The sequence below is a fragment of the Onychomys torridus genome, chromosome 5, assembly GCF_903995425.1.
Source record: "Onychomys torridus chromosome 5, mOncTor1.1, whole genome shotgun sequence".
Classification (NCBI taxonomy): Eukaryota; Metazoa; Chordata; class Mammalia; order Rodentia; family Cricetidae; genus Onychomys; species Onychomys torridus.
In genome coordinates, this window is record NC_050447.1 from 22,973,205 (window position 1) to 22,990,153 (window position 16,949).

Consider the following 16,949-nt stretch of genomic DNA (forward strand, 5'->3'; position numbering starts at 1 on the left):
TGGTATATGTGTGTTGTGGTGTGTGTGTATGTGTGTCTGTGTGTGTGGTGAGTGTATGTGGTGTGTGTGTGTGTGGTATGTATGTGGAATATGTGTGTGTGTATGTGTGTGGTATGTGGTGTGTGTGTGTGGTATGTATGTGGTATATGTGTGTGTGTATGTGTGTCTGTGTGTGTGGTGAGTATATGTGGTGTATGTGTGTGTGTGTGTGTGTGTGGTGAGTATATGTGGTGTATGTGTGTGTGTGTGTGTGTGGTGTGGTGTGTGGTGTATTTGGTGTATGTGTGTATGTGGTGTGTATGTGGTATATGTGTGTGTGTGGTATGTATGTGTTTGTGTGGTGTGTGTATGTGTGTGGTGTATATGTGGTGTGTGTATGTGGTATGTATGTGGTATATGTGTGTGTGTGGTGTGTGTATGTGTGTCTGTGTGTGTGGTGAGTATATGTGGTGTATGTGTGTGTGTGTGTGGTGTGGTGTGGTGTGTTTGGTGTATGTGTGTATGTGGTGTGTATGTGGTATATGTGTGTGTGTGGTGTGTATGTGTTTGTGTGGTGTGTGTGTGTGTGTGTGGTATGTATGTGGTATATGTGTGTGTATGTGTGTGTGTGTGTGGTGAGTGTATGTGATGTGATGATGTGTGTGTGTGTGCACTTGGGGTTGTTGATGTCAGGAAACTCCCACAGTCTGTCTTCTGTCTTACTCTCCCACAGAGGAAAAGAATCATGTGAAGACACACCTAGAAGGCCTCTTCCTATAAGTCCAGAAGGAAGCAAGCCTCTGACACTCTAACCTGGACTTTCTGGGCTAAACCACCCAGTTTATGATATTTTGTTAAGGAAACCAAAGCTGTCTGGGGAGAGAGAACTCTGTGTTAATAGACAGAAGAACCGATGTAGAGAGCTCTATAGATACCCATGAACACATTAGGCATTTAAGGAAAACATCCGAGAACGTGATGGCAGAAGATGGTGCAAGAGAGAGAAGCTAGCGAGTGGGGGTTGACCCCCTGCAAACCTCTGCTGCTTTGTGGATATTCAACTGTCGACACGGATTTCCACTCACAAACATGCACTCTGGCTCCTCTAGAGACAGTGCTGAGACACACTCAGAAAGGTCCATGTCTGACACATCACTGCAGGTTTTCCTGCAGTGCGGTCTCTCACAAGGCTGTCTGGGGCCGCTGACCATAGGATTGTTTTACTTTTATACCAAGAAGGTTGGGAAAGTACCAGAATCTCAGTCAGACTTGGAGCGGGGGGGGGGGGGGGGGGGGGGGTGCTGTGCTATACGACCTGAAGTCCCTAGGAGATTGTCTAAAGCAAGTACTTCACGTCAGCAGGGCCTGCGGTGGCTCTGTGTATGCTGGGTATGTCCATGGGAAGACCAGGCATGCTCCCTTGTTGAGGAGCAGAAAATTGTTGTGAGAATGTTGAAGGTACAGGTACAGAGTCAGAAAGTGAAATAAGTATGGAGCCTTTTTTCTAATAAAAGGTAAGGCTTCATACACACACACACACACACACACATATATATATAAATTCTGACCTGTGTGAGGGTCAAGGGTGAACCATGAACAACAGAAGGTAATGAGAGTAGACCAATATAGCATGAATCTTAAAAGGTCTTATTAATAAAAACAAACCTGAAGCCTGGGGTGAATGCTGGAACATCAGAGAAGCAGAACAATCCACAGCCACCTCACCTTGCCAATTCCTCAGCTGATCTTGTTTCCTCAGACTGGAAGCTTCTGAGTCCTTATCCAAATGAATCTCAGCTGAACTGCTGCTCAAAAGCCTAAAAGCTTAACCAGACTCTAGTTCCTTGTCCTTATGCCTTAAATACCTTTCTGCTTCCTGTCATCACTTCCTGGGATTAAAGGCATGTGTCACCAGGCCTAGCTGTTTCCAGTGTGGCTTTGAACTCACAGAGATCCAGACAGATCTCTACCTCTGGAATGCTAGAATTAAAGGCATGTGCTACCACTGCCTAACATTGAATATTATGGCTGTTCTGTTCTCTGACCCCTAGATAAGTTTATTGGGGTGCACAATATTTTGGGGAACACAATATCACCACAGACCGAGTAAAATACAATGATACACATGCTTGAAAACACAATCATGAAGTAGACATCTAGGGCACCAAGTAAACTTCCAGTATCAGGAATGGGTTACATCTTATTGAGTCACTGGCCAGAGCAGTCCCATGGAATCCCCCAGACATCACAGACTATTTGCCAAGGCCGTTGGTTACTCTCCACAACTTGATGGTAAGTAAGGCCCTGTTGCTGAAGACATCACTTATGTCATTGAACACAGAGAAGTTGAGCTGGTGTCTAACTGGAAGCTTCACTCCTACTGGCTAGTGTTCATGGTACTGGAGGTACTCTGCACACTACCAGAGGAAAAGGGTAATCATCAATATCACCCAGCTATAAACCCTGACCTACAATAGTAACTTGCCTGCAGAATACACTGGTGTAATAGTGGCACAAATATTATGGGGGTAAACAACCACTTCGGGGCAGGGGTGGGGGGGGCGGAGGGGCTGGATTTAAGGCCCACTCCATGAGCTAGAACCCATACCTGGTACAGAGTGGCTAAGAACCTGAGACTAGACAGGTCATGGGCCTAGGGGAAACCTAAAGGAACACCGCAGTAAAATGACTCCTGATAACACACTCATAGATCAGTACCTTGGTCAACACACATCAGAGAAGCTTTTTCTTGAGGTAGGTGGGAACTAAGACAGAGACCCACAACTGGACAATGTGCAGAGAGGGAGAGACTTAGGAACACTCAGTCCTAAATGGGATGTGCTCATTAAACTCTTCTCAAAGCTCAGGGATCTGAGGAAGAGGCAGCAGAAAGATTATAAGAGCCAGAGGCGATGGAGGACCCCAAGGAACCAATGTCTTCCAGACATGAAGTCACAGAGACTGGCAGCACACACAGGACTTACACAGGTTCCAGCCATATGGGGTCCTGGCACTGATTGGGGAGTGGACACAGAAAACCCAAGGTTAGACTATCAGCAGGCTTGCTTCCTTCCAGACTTAGAGGCAGCAGCCCTAACCAAGAGGCTATCTGCAATTGATACCTGCTGCCAAAGGGAAACCAGTACTTCAGCCACACTCCGGGGAAGGCCCCATGCCCAGGAGTAGCTGGCCAACACAAAACCAACTCTGGGACATTTGTGTGGACTTTTGGTTTCATTTTGTTTTGTTTGGCATCTTTTTCTCTTATGGCGCTTTTGCTTGTTTTGATTTCTGTTTTTGAAAGAGAGAAAGAACAAAGTTGAGTAAGTAGAGAGATGGAGAGGAGTTGGGGAAACATGATTATATATATATATATATATTTGGTTTTTCGAGATGGGGTTTCTCTGTAGCTTTGTGCCTTTCCTGGAACTCGCTTTGTAGACCAGGTTGGCCTCGAACTCACAGAGATCCACCTGCCTCTGCCTCCCGAGTGCTGGGATTACAGGTGTGCACCACCATCGCCCGGCTTAAAATATATTTTATGAAAAATATTTAATTTAAAAAATAAACAAAAAAGAAAATGCCACATGAAGCCTATTATTTTATATGCACACTGAAAGAATAATAAATTTAAAAATACCTAAAGTACCAGGTGGTGGTGATGCGCACCTTTAATCCCAGCACTCGGGAGGCAGAGGCAGGCAGATCTCTGTGAGTTCGAGGCCAGCCTGGCATACAAAGTAAGTTCCAGGACAGGCTCCAAAGCTACAGAGAAACCCTGTCTTGAAAAAATAAATTAAAAAAAAAAAAATAAAGTATTAAAACTTCAGCAGCTACAGATTATTCTATCAGGTGTTTACAATTTCTTTACTTAATTAAACTGATTATTCTCTCAGGCTGGGGAGATGGCTCTCTCAAGCTTGAGAACCAGAGTTTGGATTCCTAGCATCCACATAAAAGCTAAGTGGCCTGCCTGCAATTCTAGCTCGCAAGAGGCAGAGATAGGGAACTCTGGGCAAAACCAGCCACATTAGTGAGCTTCAGGTTCTGTGAGAGACCCTGCTTCAGCAAAACGGAGAGCAACCGAGGAAGATACCCACACACGCGCGGACACGCATCACACGCAACGCACATTACACATGCACACGCAGAACCTTCACAGGCTTAATCTTTCACAGCTACCACAGTAAAACTAGACAAGGTTAATGCACGACTTACAAAGCCCCGCGTAATGACGTCACCAAGCTGCTACTTGCTGGACTTCCTCCCTCTGTGTAATGCACGCTATTCTCTCACACACAGCGCGCAAGAAATTATACTAATCTGCTTATCTGTGATAACTGGACGTTCGCTTTTATTTGGTGGTTTTTTGGTTTGTGTGTGTTCGTTTTTGCGGCGGGGTCTCAGACTATTCATACTCAACATACAGCTAAGGATGAAGAACTTGAACTCTTGATGCTCCTGCCTCCACCCTCCGAGTGCGGGGATCACAGGCCTGCGCCACAAGCCCCCTTGGATGTTTACGTTCTTTCTGGCATTTTCTGTGTAATTAGCCACCCAGTGAACAACTTTCTGCTGGAAATATTTCTTTCCCAGAGGTTAAAATTATCTCTTTACTGCCGATTCTGAAGTCACTGGACTGAATGAAGTGTTCTACAATTTGCCAAATATTTCCTTTAATCATATTTATGATTTTTTTAATCTGTAAGAATTTGAGTTTATGGTATATCATTTGGGGAACACGAACAAACGCAATTGGAGTCTAGGAATCAGAGTGTTCTGAGCACCCAGAGAAAGCATTCTGAAGCATTCTGAGAGCAGCTCCGATTTCCTTCGGCTTTTCTCTGTGCCCTTCTGTCTGTGGCAGACATTTGTGGGACCCAAGGTGTCCTGCTGATTTCCTTAACTTATCCCGGAAGGACATCTGGTGGATAGAATTAAAGAATCCACATCTCTGTGGTTGCGAAATCACAAGTGGCCTTCCTAGACGCAACAAATGGCATCTTTTCATTGCTGCCACCCTTGGCCCTCGTAGCAAAGTCCCAAGAGGCACTGGTGACCTCAGGACCTTGGCTCAGACAACTAGACCCGGAGTCTACCCAGCAGGCCCCGCCAATCCCCAAACTTGCAGGGCACCCCCCCCAGCCCTCCCGCTGGGAAGCACTAGCCTGTGCTGGAGAGCTGAGGCGGTGCTGAGGATCCAGAACTTGCTGAGAATGCAGCCGAATGCCAGGTGGGTGTACTCTGGGTCCTGTAAGGACACCACCCAGGGGAACTCGTTGCTGCCCACGAGGTTCTCCTTGGGCTCGTCCGCGATGTTGGCTTTCTGGGTGCCGCAAACTGCAAAGGGAGCGTAAGCCTCACTATATGGCCAGGAGCCGGCCCCACGTGGGCACCACTGTTCCCCAGCCCTCGGGACTCCTGGTCTGCGGACTCGGTTTTGCTCGGGGCTGACTCTACTACCCTGGTGCTTTGTTCATCCCAGGAGATCTTCCATGTAAAAGATGTTTGCTAGCACCTCTGAATCCTTTAAAAGTCGTTCTAGCCCCTGCTACTGGGCACTCTTTCTGCCGAGCGCAGCACCACTTGCTAGGCCTTGTCTGGCATCCCCCCCCCCCCCCCCCCCCCACCCCCCCCCCCCCCCGCCCCCGCCCCCGCCCCCGGACAGAAGCAGACGGAGTGGGTGGAAATGGGACCTATAGACTTCCTTGTCTAGGCCCTTTCTTCGGGGAAAAGCTGTTGCTTGCTTCCCCAACTCTCCACTCACAAGTGCGTGGTGCAGTTTTCCAGCCAAATGTATGCATGAATTTGTGTTGTGCTTTAAGCTTTTCTGGTTTAATTTCTACTGTGGTAGATCTGAAAGATAAAGCCTGTGATGGCTGGCTTTAATTATCAACTTGATGCAACCTAAAATCACTTGGGAAGAGTGGTTGTTTGTTTTTTTAATGATTTATTTGTTTTTGCTTTATGTACACTGGTGTTTTGCTTGCATGTATGTCTGTGTGAGGGTGTCAGATCCCCTGGAATTGAAGATACAGACAATTGTGAGCTGCCGTGTAGGTGCTGGGAATTGAACCCAGGTTCTTCGGAAGAACAGCCAGTATTCTTAACCACTGAGCCATCTCTCCAATCCAGGGGAAGACAGCCTTAATGAAGACTTACCTAGATAAGGTTGGATTGAGAGCATGTCTGTTGAGGACTGTCTTAATTGCTGATAGATAGAAGAAGAACCAGCCTGCTTTGGATAGCACCAACAGGGATCCTTAACCGTGTCAGGGTGAAGAAGCCCCAGGGGTGGTGGCATCTGCCTTTAATTCTAGCACTCAGGAGGCAGAAGTAGGGGATCTCTGTGAGTTCGAGGCCAGCCTGGTCTACATAGAGTTCTGGACACTCAATGCCACATAATGAGACCCTGTCCAAAACAACAACCAGAAGCAAAGAAAAGCTAGCTAAGCAAACAAGCAGGCCTCGTGTGCGCATTCATTTCTCCCTGCTCGACTGTGGGTTTGATGGACCAGCTGATTGAGCTCCTCAGGTGGGGGTGTTTCATTTAGCCACAGCAGCAGAATTTAAACTAGGACAATGTCCCCCAAAGCAAAAATGGTTTAGGGGTCCCAAGAACTCAAGAATGTGAAAGGGTCTTGAGCATGGCCAGCATTCACTACTTGGGACAAGTCTTCCTTAACCGTGGAGCTGGGCATGCTAAAGTGGCTGGGAACTCCAGCTTTAGGGAAGGGAGCACCCGTCTCCATACCACAGATGGTGGAAGCATATGGAGCCAATGCTGAGGAGTCTAAACTCCAACACCCAACTTGTCATCCTTCATCTGTGTTCCAGACACACCCTGAACCTCGGATTCATGGTTGCCTCTCCCTGCATCCCCTGCAAGCTGCTGGCAGGCATGACTCCTCCCACTGGGTCTGTTTTGCTGGGTCAGTGTGTGCCTAGGAGCTATTCTAGTTGGTGTTGAATAAGTTGTCTGGTATGAGTAAAAGGACTCTGTGATCTACTCCCTGACCTCCTGTCACGAAGGAGATAAAAGTCCTAGCATGTGGAGGTTGTCTCAGTTCCCCTTCCCAATCCTGCTCATCTTCTGCCTTCCAGACAGGGAAAGCTGGATTTTGTTTCCAGGGAGAGGAACAAATACACTGTTGTTTAAATGATATGCCTCTTCTGCCAACCTGAGATGGGATGGACCTGTATTGTTCTTAAAGTCCTATGTTCATACAAGCATAGAGACTACTAGAACAGGAAAGATCATGGAGGCTGGAGAAGGCAGGACAAGGCAGGGCCAGGAACTGACTTCCTTACAGTGCTGGGGGTGGTGAACTGAGCCCCAACTTTCCGGGCATCGTTCATAAGAAGTTGGCAACTCTATGAACTCTGTTGCTCCCCCAAACTGCTGACTCCCTCCATTGCCCTGGGTCCTCCCTCAGTGGTTGATATACCTTGTTCTGTTGAACTCGAGTACCCACAGGACTCCTTCTCAGCCCCTGGTGGAGCCAGGGTAGAGAGATTCTCCACCTGGCATCTACCGGACTCTCTGGACACTACATTTGCTTAAAGTTCCCCAGGATAGACCTTGATATGTATTTGGGAAGAGCCTAGAAGCAGACTTCCAAGTCAAGTTGGTCTCAGTATGCTGTGAGATCTTGGGCAAGCCACTACTCTGTCTGGTGCTGTTTCCTCTTCTGAAGGGTGTAGTCATGGGCCTGGACACCACTTGGGTTTTGTTGCAAGACCGCAGGAAGAGATTATGGGAAAATGCAAACTCTATTTCTGTAAATGACAGTGCTGAGCCTTGGAGCAAAACTGGCAATACGCTTTTCCAAAATGCAAACAATCTTCCTGCTTGCTCTCAAATCCCAAACTGCAAATGCTCAATTCTCACTTCTGTGTTGGTGGCCTTGGGTTCTGTACCATGTAACAGGCACTTGTAGCAGATCCTGTGCTGTGGACTCCCAGCGAATGCCTTTTCAGTCACCCAGCCACCTGCAGAGAACCCTGCCAGGCACTGGGTTGGGAACTAAGCTTGCAGGGATGGACTTGGGGAGTCTGTGACAGTGACACTCGATGGACTGTGTCTATACAGGGTGATGTGACCCCAAGGATGTGCCGAGTATTCAGAAGAGAAAACAGAGTGGAAGGGCTTCTTCTGGTGGTTACCTCGGATGTTGGCAGCAAAGACATTTCCAACATGTCATCCACAGGACTGTCAAGAACTCAGAGAGGGCTGGGTATGGAAACATATGACTTTAATCCCAGCACCCAGGAGGCAGACACAGGTGGATCAAGGCCAGCCTGATCTACCTACTGAGCATCAGGCTAGCCAATGCTACAAAGTAAGACTCGGTCTCAGCAACAAAACAAACAACAAAAAAAGGACCTCTTCATTATGGGGTATCCTGGGACCAAATTTCCAATCATAGACCCTTACACAGACTTTGCTGGGACAACAAACACCAAGGCTCCTTCAGAAATACCGACAATGACATTCCTTGTCTATGCTCTGATTTGTCTCTGGAGACACAGATGATCTGTAATACAGGGATTAGCCAATCCTCCCCGAGCCAAGAACCTCCATGTATGTGACGACATTCCTTTTCCCAAAATGCTATTTGAGTGCTGGGGAAGAAGCTCAGTAGTAGAGTACTTGTGCAGAGTCCCTGCCTTGTGTCGGATTCCATCTCTAATGCCATGATGAGAAAATTTGGTCCAGACCAAATGTCTGTTCTGGGTCTCAGCTATGGCTTAGTGGGAGAAATGCCATGTCTGAGGAAGGTGTGGGGTCTTTGCATAGTGTGTGTGTGTGTGTGTGTGTGTGTGTGTGTGTGTGTGTGTGGTCACCTAACTAGCCAATGGCAGCAAAGGTGGACAGAGCTTGTTTGAGTCATCTGTCCTCTCTTCACCTGCCTTTTCCTAAGCTGGACTTGTTAGTCCTGAGCAGCCTACAGGTCAGGGAGGAGTCAGTCAGTTCTGCTACCCGAGAGACCTCTGCTGTGGTGGGGACCAGCTAGTCCTGATCAGGATCACAGATGGCAGAGCTCAACGTACTCCAGGTGGGCAGGGTTGAGCTGAGTGTGAGAGGCAGTTCTCATACGGACCTCTCTGCCCCATAGGCCATTCTGTGCCCTAAAGCTGATTCTCCTAACTGTCCCCCACCCTTAGAATTTGCCCCACACCCATGCCCTGACACTCTGTTACCTAGCCCCTGCCACTCACACATGCCACCCAGGACAAAATCCTGGGGATTGGCTTCCTTGCCAGGTGAGTCCCTCCCTGGGCATTAGAGGCCACTGCGTTTTCCTGGATGACCCTCCCTCCATCCCACCCCAGGCTCCAGCTGTCACACTCACTGGCAGATGACGAGTGGGACATGTACAGCAGGACCAGCAGCACCCCTCTTATCTCTGCCATCCCCAGAGAGAAACGCAGCGAGCACCATGGGCAGCTGGGAAGACAGAAGACTCCATCACCGTCCCACACCCGAAGCGGGTGATTCCCCTTGTAAAAGCCCGTTTCCTTTTTACCATCCAAAGTTCCCGGATGGGATAAACTGACCTGTCACATCCCCAGCTCTGGGTTCTGTGCAGACATAGGCGGGAAGTGGCTGTCTGGCTCCAATGCTAGGCTAGCAGTTTGTGAGCTGGCCCAAGGAGAGAGGGTAGTCTGCTTTCTCCAGTTTTCTTCTCAGAGCAGCCTGGGGCCCTGGGTGTGCTAGAGAGTTGGTTCTCTAAAAAGGGTTGGCTTTTGATTTGTGGAATTCAACCCTTGCTTTAACTGTATAGCCATAAAACACTGCTGGAAAAAAAAAAAAAAAAAGACAGGGTTTCGGTGGGAGCTTCCCCAGGGATTAGTATCTTACTGTGCTCTCACCCTCCCATTAAAACTCACATCAAGTCTTGCTGGGATGTCTTCACTAGCAACAGTCTCAGCATTTAGCTCAGTCCATTCATATAGCCACCCTAGACACAGGCGCTCTTGTAATCCCCATTTTACAGACTCAGAAACGGACACTCAGAGACACCGAGTAACAGGCTCAAGGTCACACAACTAAGCACTGAACCTGGAATGTGAGCTCAAAACTATCTGAACCCCTAAGCCCGTGGGGGCTTTGCCTCACATCCTGGCCTCAAACTGTGTTCCATGGCCTAAGGAAACTGCACACAGTTCTAAGTCACCATGTTCCCCTCATGACATGAGATGTTTCTTTTGTCCTCAGGATGGTGCTGCGAGTTCTTCCGTGAACTGTTCCCACTAAAGGAGAAATGAACTCACTGTGGCCTTATGCAGCAGAGCTCTACGGCGGAGTTTCTTCTACGCCTTGGGAAGAATGTTCCATTATGGCGTCATGGTTACCACGGCATCTCTCAGCAAACATTTAGACTTCAGAGAAACAGCATGAAATGTGCGTTATTACCTGGCCTTGAGGAGGTTATTCTGGGAGATGCCTTCTGGGTATAGCTAAGAAGACTGTCCCTTTGCAAGATGACAAGGTCCTTGGTTGTAGCCACAAGCTACCTTCTGCTTAGCTCCTGCCTCCACTGATACAAGCTGCCGGACAGAGTGAGGTGTCTCCAGTCCCTCATACTGCCAGGATGGTTTCCTGGAGACTGAGCCCACTTTTCTTCCCCCATGCTCTCAGCTTGTGGGTCCAAACCATGTGGCCAGGCGGGATCTTCTATCCAGTTGCCGAGAGCAGCCTTGGTTTCATAAAACTGCTAGTCTTATTGAGCGCTGACAACATCATGGTAAGATATAACTCCATAGAAATGCAGAGGGCTCGCGGAAGAGATTCACTTGGTGGATAATGGTGACCAGAGAGAGGCAGTTTGGGGAAATGGAATGTGGATCCTAAGAAAGTGGTGGCCCCTGATGTCCTCTAGGGAGTGGGTTTGGGCAGTGAGAACCAATCTGTCCATTGTTTGGTGTTGAAAGTCCCCACGATCTTTCCTGTGCATTTTCTTATTCTCAACCTATAGCCTCCCTGGAAGAACAAAGGAAATGTTTCCCAGATAAGGACACAATGGCCCAGATTGGTCACTTCCCGAGAGTCACCCACCTGGGGATTGGCAGGGGAAGGGCGAACCCAGATGCCTCCAGCCCGGAGGTGGTGAGCCGTCTCCGTGAGTTTCCCTGCCCAGCCATGACTGCCTTTATCAGGGGCAGGAGCAGAGCTAGGACCTATGACAAAGCTATAGCTGCTCCCGAGGGGGAGGGGACTGCTAAGTGACCTTCTCTTGAGGAGTCTGTTTCTATTCACCTCAGATAGAGAGCACAGCAACAGACAGAAGAAATGATTTCATCCCAGTCTAGCCTGGTGAACCAGTGATTTATTGGGGTCACTTACAGGAGTATAGTTGAGGAGTTACTTGTAAAACCATGAACTTTTAATAAAAATGGTACTTTTCTTTTTGAAAAGTCCAATACTTTTGAAGGAAATCTCATTGATTCCTCTTTGATTATGTTTATGAAACCAAGAGACTGCTTACTACCCCCAAAGATGAGGTGTTTGGGAAATTTGTTATTTCCTTCACTCTCCAGGATAGCCAATAAAAGAAAATATTAATTGACTGACCTTGCATATAATCAGCTCTCCAGTGCCACGCTCAAAGCAGACATCACTAATCTAACCCTGCACCCTTCCCCTGAGCCTAAACTCCCTCCTTAGAATACTGCTCAGAATAGGCAGTCATTACCAATCAATCAGTCATTTCACAAGAAAAATCCATTTGCCATCTTAGGTCACAGAATAAAATCAAAGACTCACTTTCTCCTTCAAAGAAAAGACAGATTTATTCAGCAGCTTCCAGCACTTAAAATGAGAATATACAGCATACTAGTTCAACTAACTCAAACTCTCAATTTCCAAACTAAACATTGTAAATTATTTGTAAAAAAAAAGGAAGAAATTATGGTTATGATTTATGGCTTAGTTAAAGTAGATAACACACTGATACTTGAACAAATATCAAGTTTGTTAGTTTGACTTTGGAATTAAACAGCTTGGAATTTTTTGCTGAAATATTTCAAGATTTTCTAGACTATTTATAACCCCCCCCCCCCTGTTTCTCTGGCCTGGCAACCTCCAGTCTGCCTTGCATCCCTATGCATTTCCTTATGTTGGACGCTCATCTATGCTACATCATGTACTTCCATGTCTGATATCTTGTATGTGGCATGATGATTTCAAGGCTATCTGTGTTCCTGTGTGTATCAGTGCTCCATTCCTTTATAAGACTGGCTAATATTACATGTATGAACATACATGTATGAACATACATGTATGAACATACATGCACTATTACCCATATTCATTCTCCTCTTATGAGAGAACTGTTTCTACTTTGGGGCTATTGTGAATAAGGAGACTATTCATATTTATGTGACTTAAATTTGTTGGGCCTCTTGTCTCTATGGAGTCACGTTTTCATCATATCTGAGCTTTTCCAGCCATTGTTACCATGACTATCTCTGCCCCTTTATCTCTCTCTTTGCATTACACATTTGCTGATGTGCTTTGGCATTCCAATTCATGTATCTTTGTTTCTCAGCCCTGACAATCTTGATTGATGTAGGTTAGCCAATCTTTTCCTTCAATATTCTGATCTGCTACCAAAATGCTCTATGGAATTTTGGGGGTGGTGGTTATGATTTTCTGCTCCAAATTCCTATGTGGGCCTTTTTTTTATGTTCTAGCTATTTATTAATATTATCTATCTGTTCATTCACTGTTCCCATAATTTCCTTTTCTATATTTAGTTCTTTGACTATTCTGAAAATAGCTAGTTGGTCTGGGGACGGTAGCTCATTGGTTGGGCCTGGGTTCATCTCTAGCACCGAGTGTAGGCCCCCTCCCCTGCATGCAGACTGTCCTTTCTTGGCTCTTTGTATGATATGGCGCATAGTTATTTGAATGTAGGGGCCGGACTCAGATCAACTAAGACACCACAGAGCTGGCTGGTTTTCCTTCTAGGCATTCTTCTGGTTCCTTTAAGACCTTGGTTTCCAGAGTTCTGAAAACTTAATCCTAATGATTTTTACTAGATTTTCCCACTGGTTTTTATTTAAGAACAGACTTTAAAAAAATTTTTTTTTAAAATTTATTCTGTGATCCTTAAATTTTTTTAAAATTTATTCTATGTGTGGACAGACTTTTAAAGTTCCTTACACTGCATTTTTGCTATTTTGCTTTATTCACTCATTTATTTATATTGTGATAAATATACACAGAACCCCCCCATCAGCTAAACGTTTTAAGTGGCAATTCCGCGGTGTTAAAGTATTAGTGTTGGGCAGCCATCACCACTGTTCTTCTCCAGAACATCCTTTTTCTGAAGCAGGGTATATGTATGTACCCTATGTGGTAGTCCCAGAGGGCTGGCCTGGAGCTTACGTAGACCAGGCTGGCCTCAGACTCGTGGTAATCCTCCTGCCTCTGTCCCTTATATGCCAAAATTACAGGTGTGCACCATCCTACCTGGTTCCAGAGGTTCTTCCTCTTTTAAAATGGAATTTCACCTATCAAACTGTAACCCCCAGCCCCTCTGTCAGCAGGCGTCGTTCTGTTTTCTGTTTCTAAGAATCTGGTTACTTGTGATCCCACATATATGTAGATCCACACAGTGTTTGTCCCTTTGTGTCTGATATTCCAGTTAACACACTGTCTTTACTGTTCACTGGGGTTGTGCCGTGTATCAGAATTTCATTCTCTTTTTAAGGATTTATTTCCTGTGCATTGATGTTTTGCCTCCATGTACATCTATGTGAGGGAGCTAGATCCCCTAGAACTTGAGTTACAGACAGTTGTGAGCTGCCATGTGGGTACTGGGAATTGAACCCGGGTCCTCTGGCAGAGAAGCCAGTGCTCTTAACCGCTGAGCCATCTGTCCAGCCCCAGAATTTCATTCTTTACGTGTGTGTGGAGGGCAGTTGAGGTTAACGTCTGGGGTCTTCCTCAGTCATTCTCCACAGTATTCATGAGGCAGAGTCTCTCAGTCAAATCCAGAGAGTACCCATCAGGCTAGTGCCCACAGTCAGCTTGCTCCAGTGATTGCCTCTCCTACCTCCTGAGCCTTGGAATCAAATGTGGTCACCACAGCCACCAGGCATTATGTGGGGTTTGGACCTCAAGTTTGCACTTTATCCACTGAGCCGTCAACCTAGGTGCTTCATTCATTTCTAAACACCACATCTTATCCATTCATTACTGGGTGCATTATGGGATGTTTCCATCCTTTGCCTATTGTGAGTAATGCTGCTATGACTCTGGTGTATAGCTTTCTCTCCAAATTCTGGATTTTAATTTTGTTAGACATGTACCCAGTTACACCTTATTTGCCAACTTGCTTTGGAGGGAGAGTCTCATAATTCCAGGATGACCTTAAGCTTTCTATGTAGCAGCAGATGGCCTCGAACTCCTGATCCTATTGCTTCCTGACCCTTGACACATTTATGCAGTGCTAGGGATTGAACCCAGGACTTGGTGTTCACTAGGCAGGAACCCTACCAACAGAGCTACATCCCCAGCCCTCTGGCACATTCACAGACATATACACTGATATACACAGCATATATACATAAAGAAATAATAAAATAAATCTTTTTTTTTAAAAAAAAAAGATTCAAAAGCTGATAAGCCAATTCAGTAAAGTTGCAAGACCATAAATCTAACATACAAAATGTATGGCTGTAGATATGGCTTGGCAGCTAGAGTGTTTCCTGTGCGAGCGTGGGTGCCTGAGCTTGGGTCCCCAGCGCCCTCATAAGACCTGGGCATGCTGGTGCAGGCCTGTCATCCCAGCATTGGGGAGACAGAGATAAGAAGATCCCAGGGCTTGCTGCTCGGTCACTCTAGCCAATTCAGTAAGCTCTAGGTTCAATGGGGGATCTTGTCCCCCAAATTAAGGTGGGGATCATTTGAGGAATACACCTGACGCCAACCTCTGGCCTCCACATGTGCACATAGACATGCATGCATGTGTCTACACACACATTCTGACACACATGAGTACACACACAAAGAGAAAACTAGCAGCATTTGTATACAGTAGCAGCAAACAACTGAACAAGAGAATCAAGAAAGCAATCCCATAAGGCAGCACAGAAATACTCAGGGATACTTTTAATCAAGAAGGCAAACATTTGTCGACTAAAAGTCATGAAACACTAATGAAAAAAGACACAAATAACTGGAGAGAGAGTCTCTGTCTGGGGGTTAAAAGAATTAATGTCACTAAAATATCCATAAGTCTCAATATACAGATTAGATTGTATGCACTCTTATAAAAAAATTTAAAGGCAGCAGGTATGGCAACACGTACCTTTAATCCCAACACTTGTGAGGCAGAGGCAGATGGACCTCTGTGTTTGAGACTGGCCTTTTCTTTAGAATGAGAAAAAAAAATCAGTGTCATTTCTCATAGAAATAGAAAAAAAATCCTAATATTCAAATAGAACCACAGAAAATCCTACATAAAGCATTTTTTTTGTCCCAAAATAACAAAGCTAGAGGCTTTCACTATTTGGTTTCAAAGTATACCACAAAGCTATAGTAATCAAAACAGTGTGGCGCTGGCATAAGAGCAAGTATTTAGGCCAGTAGACTAGAATAGAGTCCACATGCCTTTGTGGACAGTCGATCTTCAACAAAGCTGCGAGAGAATGCAGAGAGGAAAGGATCCCTTCAGTACACAGTGTGGGCAAAACTGGATATCCACATGCAGAAGAATCAAATCAGACCTTTTTCTCCCACTGTATTCAAAGGTAACTCAAAATAGATTAAACCTTAAACATAAGACCTGAAACCAGAGACCGTAGTTTATAGAGGAAAACATAGGGGACAGCTGGCATTTTAGGACTTTTATGACACAGCTCCAAAGTGTAACAACAAAAGCAAAACTAGATCGACGGGCCATGAGTTTTGTACAGTTTTTGCCATCCTGTGGAGAAAGCAAGGGGGGCTAAGAACACTTGCAAAGGAAAAAGCCAATGAAGAACAGGCTCCGGGAGTGGGAGAGTGTGTTTGCAGGTGTGCATCTGGCAAGGAGCTAACATCCAGGACACCTAAGAAAGTCAACTCAATAGCCAGAAAAAAATTCATATTCTACAAAACAAATGGACTAAGAGCTGGGGCCATGGTGTGTGCCCGTAATCCCACAAAGCACGCAGGAGGCTGATTGCAAGCTTGACCTCAGCCTGGACTACATTGAAAGACCCTGTCTTTAAAAGGGATAATGCAATCTTAACATTTTTGAAATGGTCAAAGGAACTGGGTAGATATTTCTCAAAAGAAGACACCCAAGTGGCTGGCGAGTATACAGAAACCACACCCAGCACCGACCATCTGCTAGGACAGCTGATTTCAAAAAAACAGAAGACAGGCATTGGTGAGGATGAAGAGACAGACACCCCTGTGCAGAGATGGAAGGGTTTAAAATGATGTTGCTATTTTGGAGAACAGTATGTAGGTCCCTCAAGAAAGACATAAAAATAGAACTGTGCCAAAGAGGATGAAATCTGACTATCAAGAGGTAAGTGCATCTCCCTCTTCTTGTGGTGTTATCCACAATAGCTACAATGCGGAATCAACCTGTACCCATTTACAGATGAGTGGGCAATGGGAACATGGTATTCACCCACCCTGAACTATTACTCAGCCTTAAAGAAGGAAATCCTGCCATTTGTGACTGTGGATGAATCTGTAGGCCACACTCTCAGAGAAATAAACCAGGCACGGAAAGACAGTTATGTCCTAACATTTATGTATGGGATTGGAAAAACCCACAGAAGCAAGGAACACAATGGTGGATGCCAGGGGCTGGGGGTGGATGCCAGGTCCTGGGGAGAAAGGATAGGGAAATGCGGCACAGGGGGATCAAAGCTTCAGCTGGGCAGGGTGAGTGAGTTCTGGGATCCACAACGTGGTGGCTGTCACCGACTGCAGTGAGTCCTGTTATTGAAGGCTGCTG